A 20,188-nucleotide genomic window follows, 5' to 3' on the forward strand; every position below is an offset into this window, starting at 1 on the left:
CATTTCGAGACTCCTCGTCATGTCCGTGATCACATCCGGGACTCCGAACTAACTTCGGTACATCAAAATGCATAAACTCATAATATAACTGTCATCGTAACCTTAAGCGTGCGGACCCAACGGGTTCGAGAACAATGTAGACATGACCGAGACACGTCTCCGGTCAATAACCAATAGCGGGAACTGGATGCCCATATTGGATCCTACATATTCTGCGAAGATCTTTATCGGTCAGACCGCATAACAACATACGTTGTTCCCTTTGTCATCGGTATGTTACTTGCCCGAGATTCGATCGTCGGTATCCAATACCTAGTTCAATCTCGTTACCGGCAAGTCTCTTTACTCGTTCTGTAATACATCATCCCACAACTAACTCATTAGTTGCAATGCTTGCAAGGCTTATGTGATGTGCTTTACCGAGAGGGCCCAGAGATACCTCTCCGACAATCGGAGTGACAAAACCTAATCTCGAAATACGCCAACCCAACATGTACCTTTGGAGACACCTGTAGTACTCCTTTATAATCCCCCAGTTACGTTGTGACGTTTGGTAGTACCCAAAGTGTTCCTCCGGTAAACGGGAGTTGCATAATCTCATAGTTATAGGAACATGTATAAGTCATGAAGAAAGCAATAGCAACATACTAAACGATCGGGTGCTAAGCTAATGGAATGGGTCATGTCAATCAGATCATTCTCTTAATGATGTGATCCCGTTAATCAAATAACAACTCATTGTTCATGGTTAGGAAACATAACCATCTTTGATTAACGAGCTAGTCAAGTAGAGGCATACTAGTGACACTTTGTTTGTCTATGTATTCACACATGTATTATGTTTCCGGTTAATACAATTCTAGCATGAATAATAAACATTTATCATGAAATAAGGAAATAAATAATAACTTTATTATTGCCTCTAGGGCATATTTCCTTCAGTCTCCCACTTGCACTAGAGTCAATAATCTAGTTCACATTGCTATGTGATTTAACAGCAATAGTTCACATCACCATGTGATTAACACCCATAGTCCACATCGATATGCGACCAACACCCAAAGGGTTTAGTAGAGTCAGTAATCTAGTTCACATCGCTATGTGATTAACACCCAAAGAGTACTAAGGTGTGATCATGTTTTGCTTGTGAGATAATTTTAGTCACCGGGTCTGTTATATTCAGATCCGTAAGTATTTTGCAAATATTTATGTCAACAATGCTCTGCACGGAGCTACTCTAGCTAATTGCTCCCACTTTCTATATGTATCTAGATTGAGACTTAGATTCATCTAGATTAGTGTCAAAACTTGCATCGACGTAACCCTTTACGACGAACCTTTTGTCACTTCCATAATCGAGAAACATATCCTTATTCCACTAAGGATAGTTTTTGACCATTGTCCAGTGATCTACTCCTAGATCACTATTGTACTCCCTTGCCAAACTCAGTGGTAGGGTACACAATAGATCTGGTACACAGCATGGCATACTTTATAAAACATATGGTTGAGGCATAGGGAATGACTTTCATTCTCTTTCTATCTTCTGCCGTGGTCGGGCTTTGAGTCTTACTCAACTTCACACCTTGTAACACAGGCAAGAAACTTTTTCTTTGACTGTTCCATTTTGAACTACTTCAAAATCTTGTCAAGGTATGTACTCATTGAAAAACTTATCAAGCGTCTTGATCTATCTCTATAGATCTTGATACTCATATGTAAGCAGCTTTACCGAGGTCTTTCTTTGAAAAACTCCTTTCAAACACTCCTTTATGCTTTGCAGAATAATTCTACATTATTTCCGATCAACAATATGTTGTTCACATATACTTATCAGAAATGTTGTAGTGCTCCCACTCACTTTGTTGTAAATACAGGCTTCACCGCAAGTCTGTATAAAACTATATGCTTTGATCAACTTATCAAAGCGCATATTCCAACTCCGAGATTCTTGCACCAGTCCATAGATGGATCGCTGGAGCTTGCATATTTAGTTAACACCTTTAGGATTGACAAAACCTTCTGGTTGTATCATATACAACTCTTCTTTAATAAATCTATTAAGGAATGCAATTTTGTTTATCTATTTGCCAGATTTCATAAAATGCGGCAATTGCTAACATGATTCGGACAGACTTAAGCATAGATACGAGTGAGAAACTCTCATCATAGTCAACACCTTGAACTTTGTCGAAAACCTTTTGCGACAATTCTAGCTTTGTAGATAGTAACACTACTATCAGCGTCCGTCTTCCTCTTGAAGATCCATTTATTTTCTATGGCTTTGCCGATCATCGGGCAAATCCATCAAAGTCCATACTTTGTTCTCATACATGGATCATATCTCAGATTTCATGGCCTCAAACCATTTCGCGGAATCTGGGCTCATCATCGCTTCCTCATAGTTCGCAAGTTCGTCATGGTCTAGTAACATGACTTCCAGAATAGGATTACCGTACCACTCTGGTGCGGATCTCACTCTGGTTTACCTACGAGATTTGGTAGTAACTTGATCTGAAGTTACATGATCATCATCATTAGCTTCCTCACTAATTGGTGTAGTAGTCAGAAGAACAGATTTTTGTGATGAACTACTTTCCAATAAGGGAGCAGGTACAGTTACCTCATCAAGTTCTACTTTCCTCCCACTCACTTTTCGAGAGAAACTCCTTCTCTAGAAAAACTCCGAATTTAGCAACAAAAGTCTTGCCTTCGGATTTGTGATAGAAGGTCTACCCAACAATCTCCTTTGGGTATCCTATGAAGACATATTTCTCTGATTTGGGTTTGAGCTTATTAGGATGAAACTTTTTCATATAAGCATCGCAACCCCAAACTTTAAGAAACGACAACTTTGGTTTCTTGCCAAACCACAGTTCATCCGGTGTCGTCTCAACAGATTTAGATGGTGCCCTTTTAACGTGAATGCAGTTGTCTCTAATGCATAACCCCAAAATGATAGTGGTAGATCGGTAAGACACATCATAGATTGCACTATATCCAATAAAGTACGGTTATGACGTTCGGACACACCATTATGCTGTGGTGTTCCATGTGGCATGAGTTTGTGAAACTATTCCACATTGTTTTAATTGAAGACCAAACTCATAACTCAAATATTTGTCTCCGCGATCAGATCGTAGAAACTTTATTTTCTTGTCACGATGATTTTCCACTTCACTCTGAAATTCTTTGAACTTTTCAAATGTTTCAGACATATGTTTCATCAAGTAGATACACCCATATCTGCTCAAATCATCTGTGAAGTTCAGAAAATAACGATACTTGCCATGAGCCTTAACACTCAACGGACCGCATACATCAGTATGTATTATTTCCAATAAGTCAGTGGCTCGCTCCGGATAACGGAGTCTTAGTCATCTTGCCCATGAGGCATGGTTCGCAAGCATCAAGTGATTCATAATCAAGTGATTCCAAAATCCCATCAGCATGGAGTTTCTTCATGCGCTTTACACCAATATGACCTAAACGGCAGTGCTACAAATAAGTTGCACTATCATTATTAACTTTGCATCTTTTGGTTTCAATATTATGATTATGTGTATCACTACGATCGAGATCCAACGAACTATTTTCATTGGGTGTGTAACCATATAAGGTTTTATTCATGTAAACAGAACAACAATTTATTCTCTTACTTAAAGGAATAACCGTATTACAATAAACATGATCAAATCATATTCATGCTTAACGCAAACACCAAATAACACTTATTCAGGTTCAACACTAATCCTGAAAGTATAGGGAGTGTGCGATGATGATCATATCAATCTTGGAACCACTTCCAACACACATCGTCACTTCACCCTTAACTAGTCTCTGTTTATTCTGCAACTCCCGTTTCGAGTTACTAAACTTAGCAACTGAACTAGTATCAAATACTGAGGGGTTGCTATAAACACTAGTAAAGTACACATCAATAGTATGTATATCAAATATACTTATGTTCACTTTGCCATCCTTCTTATCTGCCAATCACTTGGGGTAGTTCCGCTTCCAGTGACCAGTCCCTTTGCAGTAGAAACACTTAGTCTTAGGCTTAGGACCAGAGTTGGGCTTCTTCACTTGAGCAGCAACTTGCTTGCTGTTCTTCTTGAAGTTCCCCTTCTTCCCTTTGCCCTTTTCTTGAAACTAGTGATCTTGTCAACCATCAACACTTGATGCTCTTTCTTGATTTCTATCTTCATCGATTTCATCATCATGAAAAGCTCGGGATTCGTTTTCGTCATCCCTTGCATACTATAGTTCATCACGAAGTTCTACTAACTTGGTGATGGTGACTAGAGAATTCTGTCAATCACTATCTTATATGGAAGATTAACTCCCACTTGATTCAAGCGATTGTAGTACTCAGACAATCTGAGCACATGCTCACTAGTTGAGTGATTCTCCTCCATCTTTTAGCTATAGAACTTGTTGGAGACTTCATATCTCTCAACTCGGGTATTTGCTTGAAATATTAACTTCAACTCCTGGAACATCTCATATGCTCCATGATGTTCAAAACGTCTTTGAAGTCCCGATTCTAAGCCATTAAGCATGGTGCACTAAACTATCAAGTAGTCATCATATTGAGCTAGCCAAACGTTCATAACGTCTGCATCTGCTCCTGCAATAGGTCCGTCACCTAGCGGTGCATCAAGGACATAATTCTTCTGTGCAGCAATGAGGATAAACCTCAGATCACGGATCCAATCCGCATCATTGCTACTAACATCTTTCAACACAATTTTCTCTAGGAACATATCAAAATAAACATATGAAAGCAACAACGCAAGCTATTGATCTACAACATAATTTGCAAAATACTACCAGGACTAAATTCATGATAAATTTAAGTTCAATTAATCATATTACTTAAGAACTCCCACTTAGATAGACATCCCTCTAATCTTCTAAGTGATTACGTGATCCATATCAACTAAACCATAACCGATCATCATGTGAGATGGAGTAGTTTTCAATGGTGAACATCACTATGTTGATCATATCTACTATATGATTCACGCTCGACCTTTCGGTCTCCGTGTTCCGAGGCCATATTTGCATATGCTAGGCTCGTCAAGTTTAACCTGAGTATTCTGCGTGTGCAAAACTGGCTTGCACCCGTTGTAGATGACGTAGAGCTTATCACACCCGATCATCACGTGGTGTCTGGGCACGACGAACTTTGGCAACAGTGCATACTTAGGGAGAACACTTCTTGATAATTAGTGAGAGATCATCTTAAAATGCTACCGTCAAACTAAGCAAAATAAGATGTATAAAAGATAAACATCATATGCAATCAAAATATGTGACATGATATGGCCATCATCATCTTGCGCCTTTGATCTCCATCTCCAAAGTATTGTCATGATCTCTATTGTCACCGGCATGACACCATGATCTCCATCATCTTGACCTATATCAATGTGTCGTCATACAGTCGTCTCGCCAACTATTGCTCTTGCAACTATTGCTATCGCATAGCGATAAAGTAAAGCAATTATTTGGCGCTTGCATCTTATGCAATAAAGAGACAACCATAAGGCTTTTGCCAGTTGCCGATAACTTTAACAAAACATGATCGTCTCATACAACAACTTATATCTCATCACGTTTTGACCATATCACATCATAACATGCCCTACAAAAACAAGTTAGACGTCCTCTACTTTGTTGTTGCAAGTTTTACGTGGCTGCTACGGGCTTAAGCAAGAACCAATCTTACCTACGCATCAAAACCACAACAATAGTTTGTCAAATAGACTCCGTTTTAACCTTCGCAAGGACCGGGCGTAGCCATACCTGGTTCAACTAAAGTTGGAGAGACAGTCGCCCGCAAGCCACCTATGTGCAAAGCACGTCGGGGGAACCGGTCTCGCGTAAGCGTACGCGTAATATTGGTCTGGGTCGTCTCGTCCAACAATGCCGCCAAACCAAAGTATGACATGCTGGTAGGCAGTATGACTTATATCGTCCACAACTCACTTGTGTTCTACTCGTGCATATAACATCAACATAAATAACCTAGGCTCGGATGCCACTGATGGGTTTCGTAGTAATTTAAAAAAAATTCCTACGCACACACAAGATCATGTGATGCATAGCAACGAGAGGGGAGAGTGCTGTCTACGTACCCACGCAGACCGACTGCAGAAGCGTTGACACAACGTAGAGGAAGTAGTCGTACGTCTTCACGATCCAACCGATCAAGCATCGAAACTACGGCACCTCCGAGTTCAGCACACGTTTAGCTCGATGACGATCCCCGGACTCCGATCCAGCAAAGTGTCGGGGAAGAGTTCCGTCAGCATGACGGCATGGTGACGATCTTGATGTACTACAGCAGCAGGGCTTCGCCTAAACTCCGCTATAGTATTATCGAGGACTATGGTGGCTGGGGTACCGCACACAGCTAAGGAATAGATCACGTGGATCAACTTGTGTGTTCTAGGGTGCCTCTACCTCAGTATATAAAGGACCAAAAGGGGGGGCTGTCTGGCCACAAGGGGCGCGCCAGGAGAGTCCTACTCCCTCCGGGAGTAGGATTCCCCCCCCCCCCAATCCTAGTTGGAATAGGATTCCTCGGGGGGGGGGAGAGAGAGGGGGCCGGCCACCTCTCCTAGTCCTAATAGGACTAGGGGAGGTGGGAGGCGCGCAGCCCACCTTGGGCTGCCCCTTTATCCTTTCCACTAAAGCCCACTAAGGCCCATATGGTTCCCGGGGGGTTCCGGTAACCTCCCGGTACTCCGGTAAAATCCCGATTTCACCCGGAACACTTTCGATATCCAAACGTAGGCTTCCAATATATCAATCTTTATGTCTCGACCATTTCGAGACTCCTCGTCATGTCCGTGATCACATCCGGGACTCCGAACTAACTTCGGTACATCAAAATGCATAAACTCATAATATAACTGTCATCGTAACTTTAAGCGTGCGGACCCTACGGGTTTGAGAACAATGTAGAGATGACCGAGACACGTCTCCGGTCAATAACCAATAGCGGGACCTGGATGCCCATATTGGCTCCTACATATTCTGCGAAGATCTTTATCGATCAGACCGCATAACAACATACGTTGTTCCCTTTGTCATCGGTATGTTACTTGCCCGAGATTCGATCGTCGGTATCCAATACCTAGTTCAATCTCATTACCGGCAAGTCTCTTTACTCGTTCTGTAATACATCATCCCGCAACTAACTCATTAGTTGCAATGCTTGCAAGGCTTATGTGATGTGCATTACCGAGAGGGCCCAGAGATACCTCTCCGACAATCGGAGTGACAAAACCTAATCTCGAAATACGCCAACCCAACATGTACCTTTGGAGACACCTGTAGTACTCCTTTATAATCCCCCAGTTACGTTGTGACGTTTGGTAGTACCCAAAGTGTTCCTCCGGTAAACGGGAGTTGCATAATCTCATAGTTATAGGAACATGTATAAGTCATGAAGAAAGCAATAGCAACATACTAAACGATCGGGTGCTAAGCTAATGGAATGGGTCATGTCAATCAGATCATTCTCTTAATGATGTGATCCCGTTAATCAAATAACAACTCATTGTTCATGGTTAGGAAACATAACCATCTTTGATTAACGAGCTAGTCAAGTAGAGGCATACTAGTGACACTTTGTTTGTCTATGTATTCACACATGTATTATGTTTCCGGTTAATACAATTCTAGCATGAATAATAAACATTTATCATGAAATAAGGAAATAAATAATAACTTTATTATTGCCTCTAGGGCATATTTCCTTCATTTGATATTGGTTCTGTTGCTAATATTTGCAACTCGAAACAGGGACTACGGATTAAGCGAAGATTGGCTAAGGACAAGGTGACGATGCGCGTGGGAAACGGTTCCAAAGTCGATGTAATCGCAGTCGGCATGCTAACTCTACATCTACCTTCGGGATTAATATTAGACCTAAATAATTGTTATTTGGTGCTAGCGTTAAGCATGAACATTATATCTGGATCTTGTTTGATGCGAGACGGTTATTCATTTAAATCAGAGAATAATGGTTGTTCTATTTATATGAGTAATATCTTTTATGGTCATGCACCCTTGAAGAGTGGTCTATTCTTATTGAATCTCGATAGTAGTAACACACATATTCATAATGTTGAAGCCAAAAGATGCAGAGTTGATAATGATAGTGCAACCTATTTGTGGCACTGCCGTTTAGGTCATATCGGTGTAAAGCGCATGAAGAAACTCCATACTGATGGACTTTTGGAACCACTTGATTTTATGAATCACTTGGTACTTGCGAACCGTGCCTCATGGGCAAGATGACTGAAACACCATTCTCCGGTACTATGGAGAGAGCAACAGATTTGTTGGAAATCATACATACAGATGTATGTGGTCCGATGAATATTGAGGCTCGTGGCGGATATCGTTATTTTCTCACCTTCACAGATGACATAAGCAGATATGGGTATATCTACTTGATGAAACACAAGTCTAAAACATTTGAATTTCAGAGTGAAGTAGAAAATCATCGTAACAAGAAAATAAAATTCCTACGATCTGATCGTGGAGGAGAATATTTGAGTTATGAGTTTGGTGTACATTTGAAAAATTGTGGAATAGTTTCGCAACTCACGCCACCCGGAACACCACAGCGTAATGGTGTGTCCGAACGTTGTAATCGTACTTTACTAGATATGGTGCGATCTATGATGTCTCTTACTGATTTACCGCTATCGTTTTGGGGATACGCTCTAGAGACGACCGCATTCACGTTAAATAGGGCACCATCAAAATTCATTGAGACGACGCCTTATGAACTATGGTTTGGCAAGAAACCAAAGTTGTCGTTTCTGAAAGTTTGGGGCTGCGATGCTTATGTGAAAAAGCTTCAACCTGATAAGCTCGAACCCAAATCGGAGAAATGTGTCTTCATAGGATATCCAAAGGAAACTATTGGATACACCTTCTATCACTGATCCGAAGGCAAAACTTTTGTTGCTAAGTTCGGAAACTTTCTAGAGAAGGAGTTTCTCTCGAAAGAAGTGAGTGGGAGGAAAGTAGAACTTGACGAGGTAACTGTACCTGCTCCCTTATTGGAAAGTAGTACATCATAGAAAACTGTTTCTGTGACACCTACACCAGTTAGTGAGGAAGCTAATGATGATGATCATGAAACTTCAGAACAAGATACTACTGAACCTCGAAGATCAACCAGAGTAAGATCCGCGCCAGAGTGGTACAGTAATCCTGTTCTGCAAGTCATGCTACTAGATCATGATGAACCTACGAACTATGAAGAAGCGATGGTGAGCCCAGATTCTGTGAAATGGCTTGAAGCCATGAAATCTGAGATGGGATCCATGTATGAGAACAAAGTATGGACTTTGGTTGACTTGCCCGATGATCGGCAAGCAATTGAGAATAAATGGATTTTCAAGAAGAAGACTGGCGCTGACGGTAATATTACTGTCTACAAAGCTCTACTTGTCGCAAAAGGTTTTCGGCAAGTTCAAGGGATTGACTACGATGAGACCTTCTCACCCGTAGCGATGCTTAAGTCTGTCCGAATCATGTTAGCAATTGCCGCATTTTATGATTATGAAATTTGGCAGATGGATGTTAAAACTGCATTCCTGAATGGATTTCTGGAAGAAGAGTTGTATATGATGCAACCAGAAGGTTTTGTCGATCCAAAGGGAGCTAACAAAGTGTGCAAGCTCCAGCGATCCATTTATGGACTGGTGCAAGCCTCTCGGAGTTGGAATAAACACTTTGATAGTGTGATCAAAGCATTTGGTTTTATACAGACTTTTGGAGAAGCCTACATTTACAAGAAAGTGAGTGGGAGCTCTGTAGCATTTCTGATATTATATGTAGATGACATATTACTAATTGGAAATGATATAGAATTTCTGGATAGCATAAAGGGATACTTGAATAAGAGTTTTTCAATGAAAGACCTCGGTGAAGCTGCTTACATATTAGGCATTAAGATCTATAGAGATAGATCAAGACGCTTAATTGGACTTTCACAAAACACATACCTTGACAAAGTTTTGAAGAAGTTCAAAATGGATCAAGCAAAGAAAGGGTTCTTGCCTGTGTTACAAGGTGTGAAGTTGAGTAAGACTCAATGCCCGACCACTACAGAAGATAGAGAGAAAATGAAAGATGTTCCCTATGCTTCAGCCATAGGCTCTATCATGTATGCAATGTTGTGTACCAGACCTGATGTGTGCCTTGCTATAAGTCTAGCAGGGAGGTACCAAAGTAATCCAGGAGTGGATCACTGGACAGCGGTCAAGAACATCTTGAAATACCTGAAAAGGACTAAGGATATGTTTCTCATATATGGAGAGCTCATCGTAAAAGGTTACGTTGATGCAAGCTTTGACACTGATCCGGACGATTCTAGATCGCAAACCGGATACGTGTTTACATTAAACAGTGGAGCTGTCAGTTGGTGCAGTTCTAAACAAAGCGTCGTGGCGGGATCTACGTGTGAAGCGGAATACATAGCTGCTTCGGAAGCAGCAAATGAAGGAGTCTGGATGAAGGAGTTCATATCCAATCTAGGTGTCATACGTAGTGCATCGGGTCCAATGAAAATCTTTTGTGACAATACTGGTGCAATTGCCTTGGCAAAGGAATCCAGATTTCACAAGAGAACCAAGCACATCAAGAGACGCTTCAATTCCATCCGGGATCTAGTCCAGGTGGGAGACAGAGAGATTTGCAAGATACATACGGATTTGAATGTTGCAGACCCGTTGACTAAACCTCTTCCACGAGCAAAACATGATCAGCACCAAAGCTCCATGGGTGTTAGAATCATTATTGTGTAATCTAGATTATTGACTCTAGTGCAAGTGGGAGACTGAAGGAAATATGCCCTAGAGGCAATAATAAAGTTATTATTTATTTCCTTATATCATAATAATTTTTATTATTCATGCTAGAATTGTATTAACCGGAAACATAATACATGTGTGAATACATAAACAAACAGAGTGTCACTAGTATGCCTCTACTTGACTAGCTCGTTAATCAAAGATGGTTATGTTTCCTAACCATAAACAAGGAGTTCTTATTTGATTAACGAGGTCACATCATTAGGTGAATGATCTGATTGACATGACCCATTCCATTAGCTTAGCACCCGATCATTTAGTTTGTTGCTATTGCTTTCTTCATGACTTATACATGTTCCTATGACTATGAGATTATGCAACTCCCGTTTGCTGGAGGAACACTTTGTGTGCTACCAAACGTCACAACGTAAATGGGTGATTATAAAGGTGCTCTACAGGTGTCTCCAAAGGTACATGTTGGGTTGGCGTATTTCGAGATTAGGATTTGTCACTCCGATTGTCGGAGAGGTATCTCTGGGCCCTCTCGGTAATGCACATCACATAAGCCTTGCAAGCATTGCAACTAATGAGTTAGTTGCGAGATGATGTATTACGAAATGATTAAAGAGACTTGCCGGTAACGAGATTGAACTAGGTATTGAGATACCGATGATCAAATCTCGGGCAAGTAACATACCGATGACAAAGGGAACAACGTATGTTGTTATGCGGTCTGACCGATAAAGATCTTCGTAGAATATGTAGGAGCCAATATGAGCATCCAGGTTCCGCTATTGGTTATTGACCGGAGACATGTCTTGGTCATGTCTACATTGTTCTCGAACCCGTAGGGTCCGCACGCTTAAGGTTTCGATGACAGTTATATTATGAGTTTATGAGTTTTGATGTACCGAAGTTAGTTCGGAGTCCCGGATGTGATCTCGGACATGACGAGGAGTCTCGAAATGGTCGAGACATAAAGATTGATATATTGGACGGCTATATTCGGACATCGGAAGTGTTCCGGATGATTTCGGAGAAAACCGGAGAGCCGGAGGGTTACCGGAACCCCCCCGGGAGAAGTAATGGGCCATATGGGCCTTAGTGGAGAGAGAGAGGGGGGCTGCCAGAGGTGGGCTGCGCGCCTCCTCCCTCCTGGTCCGAATTGGACTAGGAGAGGGGGGCGGCGCCCCCCCTTTCCCTCTCCCTCCCCACTTCTTTCCCCCTCCTAGTAGGCTCCTCCCCTTGCTCCTTTATATACGGGGGCAGGGGGGCACCCCTAGACACACAAGTTGATCTTCGTGATCATTCCTTAGCCGTGCGCGGTGCCCCCCTCCACCATATTCCACCTCGGTCATATTGTAGCGGTGCTTAGGCGAAGCCCTGCGACGGTAGAACATCAAGATCGTCACCACGCCGTCGTGCTGACGGAACTCCTCCCCGACGCTTTGCTGGATCGGAGCCCGGGGATCGTCATCGAGCTGAACGTGTGCTAGAACTCGGAGGTGCCGTAGTTTCGGTGCTTGATCAGTCGGGCCGTGGAGACGTACGACTATATCAACCAAACGCTTCCGTTGTCGATCTCCAAGGGTACGTAGATCACACTCTCCCCTCTCGTTGCTATACATCACCATGATTTGCGTGTGTGTAGGAAAATTTTGAAATTACTACGTTCCCCAATAGATTCAGCATAGGAGGACAGAGAAGCCAGCCCTCACGAGAGGGCGGCGGACCAAGAGGTTGAGGACGATAATTATATGCCTCCCTCCGAAGACGAGGCAAGCCTCGACGACGACGAGTTCGTCGTGCCAGAGGATCTCGCCAAACAAGAGCGTTTTAAACGCAGGCTTATGGCCACGGCAAGCAGCCTCAAGAAAAAGTAGCAACAGCTTAGAGCTGATCAGGATTTGCTAGCTGACAGATGGACTGAAGTTCTTGCGGCCGAAGAGTATGAACTCGAACGCCCCTCCAAGAGTTACCCAAAGTGCAGGCTGCTACCCCAACTAGAGGAGGAAGCACCTACATCACCAGCGCATGACATGGCCAACCGGCTACCTCGTGGCCGCGACAGAGAGGCCTCTTGGACCTCCACTCAAGCCATGCCCCGACGCCGCGTCAAGCATACTAAGGCACGAGAAAATGCGCCCGACCTGCGCGACATACTGGAGGACAAGGCAAGGCAAACAAGATCGATCTACGGATCGCGCAGGCGCCCCACGGCACGTGATGGTGATCGTCACTCCGGATGCAATAAATCCGGCCAGGCCGAACTCAACAGACAAAGCTCCTTCGAGCTGCGTCGTGATATAGCCCAATACAGAGGCGCCACACACCCACTATGCTTCACAGATGAAGTAATGGATCATAAAATTCCTGAGGGCTTCAAACTCGTAAACATCGAATCGTACGATGGCACAACAGATCTTGCGGTATGGATAGAGGATTATCTCCTTCATATACACATGGCCCGCGGTGATGATCTACACGCCATCAAATACCTCCCACTCAAACTTAAGGGACCGGCCCGGCATTGACTTAACAGCTTGCCAGCAGACTCAATCGGTTCTTGGGAGGACCTGGAAGCCGCATTCCTTGACAACTTCCAGGGCACTTATGTGCGACCACCGGACGCCGATGACCTAAGACACATAATTCAGCAGCCAGAGGAATCGGCCAGGCAATTCTGGACACGGTTCCTAACAAAGAAAAACCAGATAGTCGACTGTTCGGACGAAGAGGCCTTAGCGGCCTTCAAGCATAATATCCGTGATGAGTGGCTTGCCCCGCACCTGGGACAGGAAAAGCCGAAATCTATGGCAGCCCTCACGACACTCATGACCCGCTTTTGCGCGGGAGAAGACAGCTGGCTAGCTCGCAGCAACAATTTAACCAAGAACCCTGGTAATTCGAATACCAAGGACAAAAGCGACAGGTCGCGTCGGAACAAACAAAAGTGCCGCGTTAACAGCGGCAGCAATGAGGATACGACAGTTAATGCCGGATTCCGAGGCTACAAATCCGGTCAACAGAAAAAGGCATTCAAAAGAAATACTCAGGGCCCGTCCAGTTTGGACCGAATACTCGACCGCTTGTGCCAGATACATGGCACCCCCAAAAAGCCAGCCAATCACACCAACAGGGATTGTTGGGTGTTCAAGCAGGCAGGCAAGTTAAGAGCCGAAAACAAAGACAAGGGGTTGTATAGCGACAATGAGGAGGAGCCCAGGCCGCCGAACAACGGTGGACAGAAGGGATTTCCCCCGCAAGTGCGGACGGTGAACATGATATACGCAACCCACATCCCCAAGAGGGAGCGGAAGCGTGCGTTACGGGACGTATATGCGATAGAGCTAGTCGCCCCAAAGTTCAACCCATGGTCCTCCTGCCCGATCACCTTTGATCGAAGGGACCACCCCACTAGCATCCGTCACGGCGGCTTCGCCGCATTGGTTCTAGACCCAATCATTGATGGATTTCATCTCACAAGAGTCCTCATGGACGGCGGCAGCAGCCTGAACCTGCTTTACCAGGATACAGTGCGAAAAATGGGCATAGATCCCTCGAGGATCAAGCCCACCAAAACGACCTTTAAAGGCGTCATACCAGGTGTAGAAGCCAATTGTACAAGCTCAGTCACAATGGAAGTGGTCTTTGGATCTCCGAGTAACTTCCGAAGCGAGGAGTTAATCTTCGACATAGTCCCGTTCCGTAGTGGCTATCACGCACTGCTCGGGTGAACCGCATTCGCAAAATTCAACGCGGTACCGCACTATGCATACCTCAAGCTCAAGATGCCAGGCCCTAGAGGAGTAATCACGGTCAATGGGAACACTGAATGCTCCCTCCGAACGGAGGAGCACACGGCAGCGCTCGCAGCAGAAGTACAAAGCAGCCTCTCTAGGCAGTTCTCTAGTTCGGCCTTCAAAAAGCCGGACACTGTCAAGCGCGCCCGGAGTACCCTACAACAAGACCGCCTGGCACGTTCTGAGCTAGCGTAGCAATGCGGCCCCCAACCCTAGCCCTCGCGATATAGCGAAACCAGTGCTTCGCGTACATAACTACGCTCTTGAAATACCATGGGCACAGGGGAAGGGGCACTATCACGGCACGCCCGAAATATGGCCTAAACCGCACCAGGGGCTGCCGGATTCCTTTTTTTATTTTTTTATCTTACTCTCAGGACTCCATACTTCGGATGACCCGTTCGGCAATTCAACTGCCGCACAAACGATGCAAGATCCAGGAAAGCAGACAAGCCACGCCGCATTATGGAACTCCCAGGTGGTCTCTATTGCGAGAAGTATACCTGTTTTTTAATACAATTCCACGGCCTGCCCCTGGCCAGGACATGTTAAATAGTCCAATTTCTTTTGCTTATCGCAGTATTAGTATCGTTCTGCTTTCATAGCAGCCTTTCTATAAACAATGCATAGCTTTTTGTCTATTTTTTGTATTATCCTCTTTATATATATATGTTTATCAATAACATGTTGCATCCGTACACTGTGGTACGGCAAAAATACGCCAGGGGCTTCAGTACCCATCAATATGGCGTGAGAAGTCTGTACACTTTCACAAGTGCGGCACCCCGAACTTATAGCACTATATGCATCGGCTCCGAATCATGATTTGTGTCAATAGTTGGGTTTGCCCGGCTCCTATGTTTTGGTGCCTTACGTTCCGCTATATCGGCTAAGGTAGCACTAGGAGAACTACTGCGATTGTGCCCCAGTTGAGCTGGGCTGAGCACCTCAGTAGAGAAAGCTAAAACTGACTGTCATGATGAGGCGAGAGACCGGTCGCTGTTCGAGAGGTTTTTCGAGTCCTTAAAGACTTATGCCGCTTCGAGCGAGGAACCGGCTTTGTTCGGCCAAGGCATGGATAGCGCCCCGAACTCGGTCTTCCGAATACTAGGGGCTTCGCTGAAATTTAAAATTATAGAGTTCTATGGCTAAGTGAGAGTGTTCAAGCATTATAGTCCGATTGCCTTGTTCGTTGTGCTGAGCGCCTCCCTCGACGGACCCAATCATGGGAAAAAGAGCGCTCAGGTTTATCCCGAACACCCCAGCACTAGTGGCATGGGGGCAGAAGCCGACGACTGGCCATCTCTCAATTTTTTGATAAATGGCCGCACAGAAAGTAATATTTTAAATTCAAGCATTGCTTAGCGCATATGAACAAGTTTTCAGCGCACAGGATAACACGAGCGAGTTCATTCAAAAATTACATCCTTGGTGCATTCATCCGCCATAAGGCGGGCACCGGCCAGAACATCCTTGTAATAGTTCTCGGGCTTGCGATGCTCCTTCCCCGGCGGCGGCCCGTCCCTCACAAGCTTCTCACCGTCCAACTTACCCCAGTGCACCTTTGCACGGGCAAGGGCCCTACGGGCACCTTCGATGCAGACGGAGCGCTTGATGACCTCGAGCCTTGGACAAGCCTCCACCAGCCGCCGCACCAGTCCGAAGTAGCTCCCAGGCAGGGCCTCTCCAGGCCACAGCCGAACTATGAAGCCCTTCAGGGCCTGTTCGGCCGCCTTGTGGAGCTCGACCAGCTGCTTCAGCTGGTCGCTCAAGGGCACAGGGTGTCTGGCCTCAGCGTAATGAGACCAGAACACCTTCTCCGTCGAGCTGCCTTCCTCGGCTCGGTAGAATGCGGCGGCATCGGATACGCTGCGGGGAAGATCTGCGAATGCCCCTGGAGAGCTCCGGATTCGGGTAAGTAACAAGTAGTTTACTTTTATATGTCTGCTTTGCATAGAGAATGCCTTACCCGCCGCTATCTTTTTCACCGCATCCAATTCCTGGAGGGCCTTCTGGGCTTCAGCCTTGGCAGATTTGGCAGTTTTAAGGGCCGCAACACGCTCGGACACTCGCGTCTTCGAGTCGAGCTCCAAACTCTCATGTTTTTTCATGAGAGCCTGAAGCTCTTGCTGCACCTCGCTGACCTGCGCCTCAAATTTCTCCCGCTCGGTGCGCTCGGTGGCCGCTTTCTTCTCGGCCTCAGACATCGCCTGCTTGAGGGTCGCCACCTCAGTTGCGGCCCCTACAATAAGCAGTATACTCCTGTCATTTTTTGCAATTGCGTCTTCTTATAGGCATTTTTTCTATAAGGTATCTCTTACCTTCTTTCTCCTCGAGCTGCCGTTTGGCAAGGCCGAGCTCTTGCTCGGTCCGCTCGAGGCCCTGCTTCAGGGCACCCACCTCCGCAGTCAGTGCGGCGGTGGCCAGCAGCGAAGCCTGCATACGTATATTGACTCCTTTTTAGTTAGACTCCTGCGATATTTAATAGATCCTCTATTTAGCTTTTCTTTCCGAACGCCAAACAGAGCATCAGGGGCTACTGTCTATGCGGTAATATTTTTGCATATTTTTACTTACCTCGAAGCCTGTTAGAAGGCTAGCACAAGCTGCAGTAAGTCCGCTTTTGGCGGACCGAACCTTCTGGACCACCGTACTCATGATGGTACGGTGCTCCTCGTCGATGGAGGCACCCTTAACACTAGTAGAAAACGGAGCTTTAAAACCGATTCGTAAGGGCCTTTAGTGCCGGTTCCATAACCGGCACTAATTGGTGGGCACTAAAGGCCCCCCCTTTAGTACCAGTTCGGCACGAACCGGCGCTAAAGTTCCACCACGTGGCGTGAGCTCGCACCCTGGTATGGGGGACCTTTAGTACCGGTTGGTGTTACCAACCAGTACTAAAGTTTTTTTTTAATTTTTTTGAAAATTTTGGAATTTTTTTTTTGATTTTTTTCGATTTTTAATTTTTCTAAATTATTTGGTGATTTAGTCTCTAATCACCTCTCTTAACTGCTCAAGTGTGGATCACTCATTCCAAATCATCTATCTTCCCGACCGGTCACCCATCCCTCTCACTACTCCAGCCCAAGCACGCTTAACTTTCGGGTTCTATTCTCCTCCGTTTCCAAGTCTGCACTTGTTGTTTTCCTGACAATAGTAAGATGTCAATCCTATTAACCCTCAGGAGTTTAGCTTGAGCATGAAGTCATACATTTCACTGTTTGAGTTTGAAACTATTATTCTAAAAAACAGTATTTATTTAGTAACACTAATATTTCTTGAATAAGTTTGACCATAGTTTGACCACAGTTTGACCATAGTTTGACCACAGTTTGACCAGATTTGACCAAAATTCAAAAAATTGAAATAATTATTTAGTGACACTAATATTCTTGAATAATTATGTAGTAACATTAATACTTCTTGAATTAGTAGTTTGACCAGATTTAACAAAAAAAATTAAATAAACTTAAATTTGACCATATCTTTTTTTCCTTTTGGAATTTGAGGATTCTAAAAAATTGCAAACAGGTCGTAGGCGGTCTCCATTGGATGCGGATTTTCGTGCTGAATTTTTTGATATATTATACGTTTTTTCCGACATCGTATGCAAAAGTTATAGCCGTTTTACATTTTCCCTACACTTTTTGCAAAACATGTCCAAATTTAAGTTTTCAAATTTTCCTAACATGTAGATGTAGTAATATAACTACCTCTCGAAGGATTTTATGTTTTGAAGTTTTTATCATTTTCTTTTGATTTTTTCATAACTGAAATGGCGATACACCGGGGGGGTAGAGTTTGAAAATTGCCCTATAGTGCCGGTTTGTGTCTTCAACCGGGACTATAGGTTAAGACTCTGTAGTGCCGGTTGGTGACACAAACCGGTACTATAGGTTAGACCTTTAGTACCGGTTTGTGTCACAAACCGTCACTAAAGGTGCTCGTGGGGCCCTGGTCTGACGCCAACCTGTCACCACCCCTTTAGTACCGATTCATGGCACGAACCGGTACTAAAGGTTCATTACGAACCGGCACTAATGCATAGCCATTCGAACCGGCACTATTGATCACATTAGTGCCGGTTTTTTTACAAACCGGCACTAATGTGCTTCACGTTTGACCCTTTTTCTACTAGTGTAAGCACCTCCAGCAGATTGTCCGGCGCCTCCGGTTGGACGGAGGACGCCGGCTCAATAGGCTTGCTCCTCTTGGCAGGAGTTCGCCTGCCGCGGTCCGGAACCGTCGATGATTCCGGCGCGGTGTTCGGCCTAAAGCCGGACTTGGAGCCCTAGGGGGTCTTGTCCCCTTTACTCCTGGAGTCTGGGAGGTCGCCTCGCGGCTCCTCCTGGACCACCTCCTCTTGCCCCGGAGCTTGTGGCGACGCCACTTCGGCGTCATCCGCAGCACAGGGGGAGGTAGCGGGCGGAACTGAATTCACGTCCGATGAATCCAGGGAGCCGCTCGACGACTCGTCGAGCCCGTCCTTGGGCGGGCTGCATGATTATATTCGACATTAGGGAAAGCTGTGCAACAAAAGGAATATCATGAGTTACTCTGGTATCCGAACACTTATGATTTCGCCGGATGCTTGGCCCTGTCCGGCCACTCCTCTTCGTCCTCGTCGGTGTCGGGGGCGCAGTCCGGCGGAGGGGTTTTCCTCTTCTTGGACCCTTCGGCCTCCCCTACTAGGGCGGCCTTCCTCTTCTTTCCTCCCCCGCTGGAGGGGGAGAAGTCTCTTCTTCCTCCTCCTCGTCTTCACGGGAGGAGTGCGTCTCGGACTCATCGGACGACGAGTCCGACACCACCATATGTCGGGGACTCTTTTGAGTCCCCGTGGCCTTCTTCTTCTTGGCCTTCTTCTCCGGCACCACATAAGGTGCCGGAACCAGCAGCTTCACTAGGAGAGCAGGCGCTGGGTCTTCGGGCAAGGGAGCCGGACAGTTAATCAGTCCGGACTTCGCCTGCCAATCCTGTCAAAGGTGAGAGAGTTTAAATCCCGCATAGAGTCAAACTATGAAGAAAACTTAACATCCTATAAAAGATGAAAATATTTTACCTCGCCAGCAGGACGCTGCGAGCTGAATCCGCGGTCTTCGGAGGCGGATGTGGGAGCCTCGGCGCCTTTGGTTAGCCCGTTCCAGACATATTCGTACGTCGTGTAGAAGAGCCTGCTCAGAGTTCGGTGCTGCGCCGGGTTGAACTCCCACAAATTGAAGTCTCGTTCTTGACACGGAAGGATCCGGCGGACGAGCATGACCTGGACTACGTTGACAAGCTTGAGTTGCTTGTTCACCAGGGACTGGATGCATTTTTGCAGTCCGGTCACCTCTTCTTCGTTGCCCCACGACAAGCCCGTCTCCTTCCAGGACGTGAGCCGCGTAGGGGGTCCGGATCAGAATTCAGGGGCTGCGATCCACTTCGGATCGCGTGGCTCGGTGATGTAAAACCACCCTGACTGCCACCCCTTCAAGGTCTCCACAAAGGAGCCCTCGAGCCATAGGATGTTGGCTAATTTGCCCGCCATGGCACCTCCGC

The sequence above is a fragment of the Triticum dicoccoides genome, chromosome 4A (assembly GCF_002162155.2).
Source record: "Triticum dicoccoides isolate Atlit2015 ecotype Zavitan chromosome 4A, WEW_v2.0, whole genome shotgun sequence".
Taxonomy (NCBI): domain Eukaryota; kingdom Viridiplantae; phylum Streptophyta; class Magnoliopsida; order Poales; family Poaceae; genus Triticum; species Triticum dicoccoides.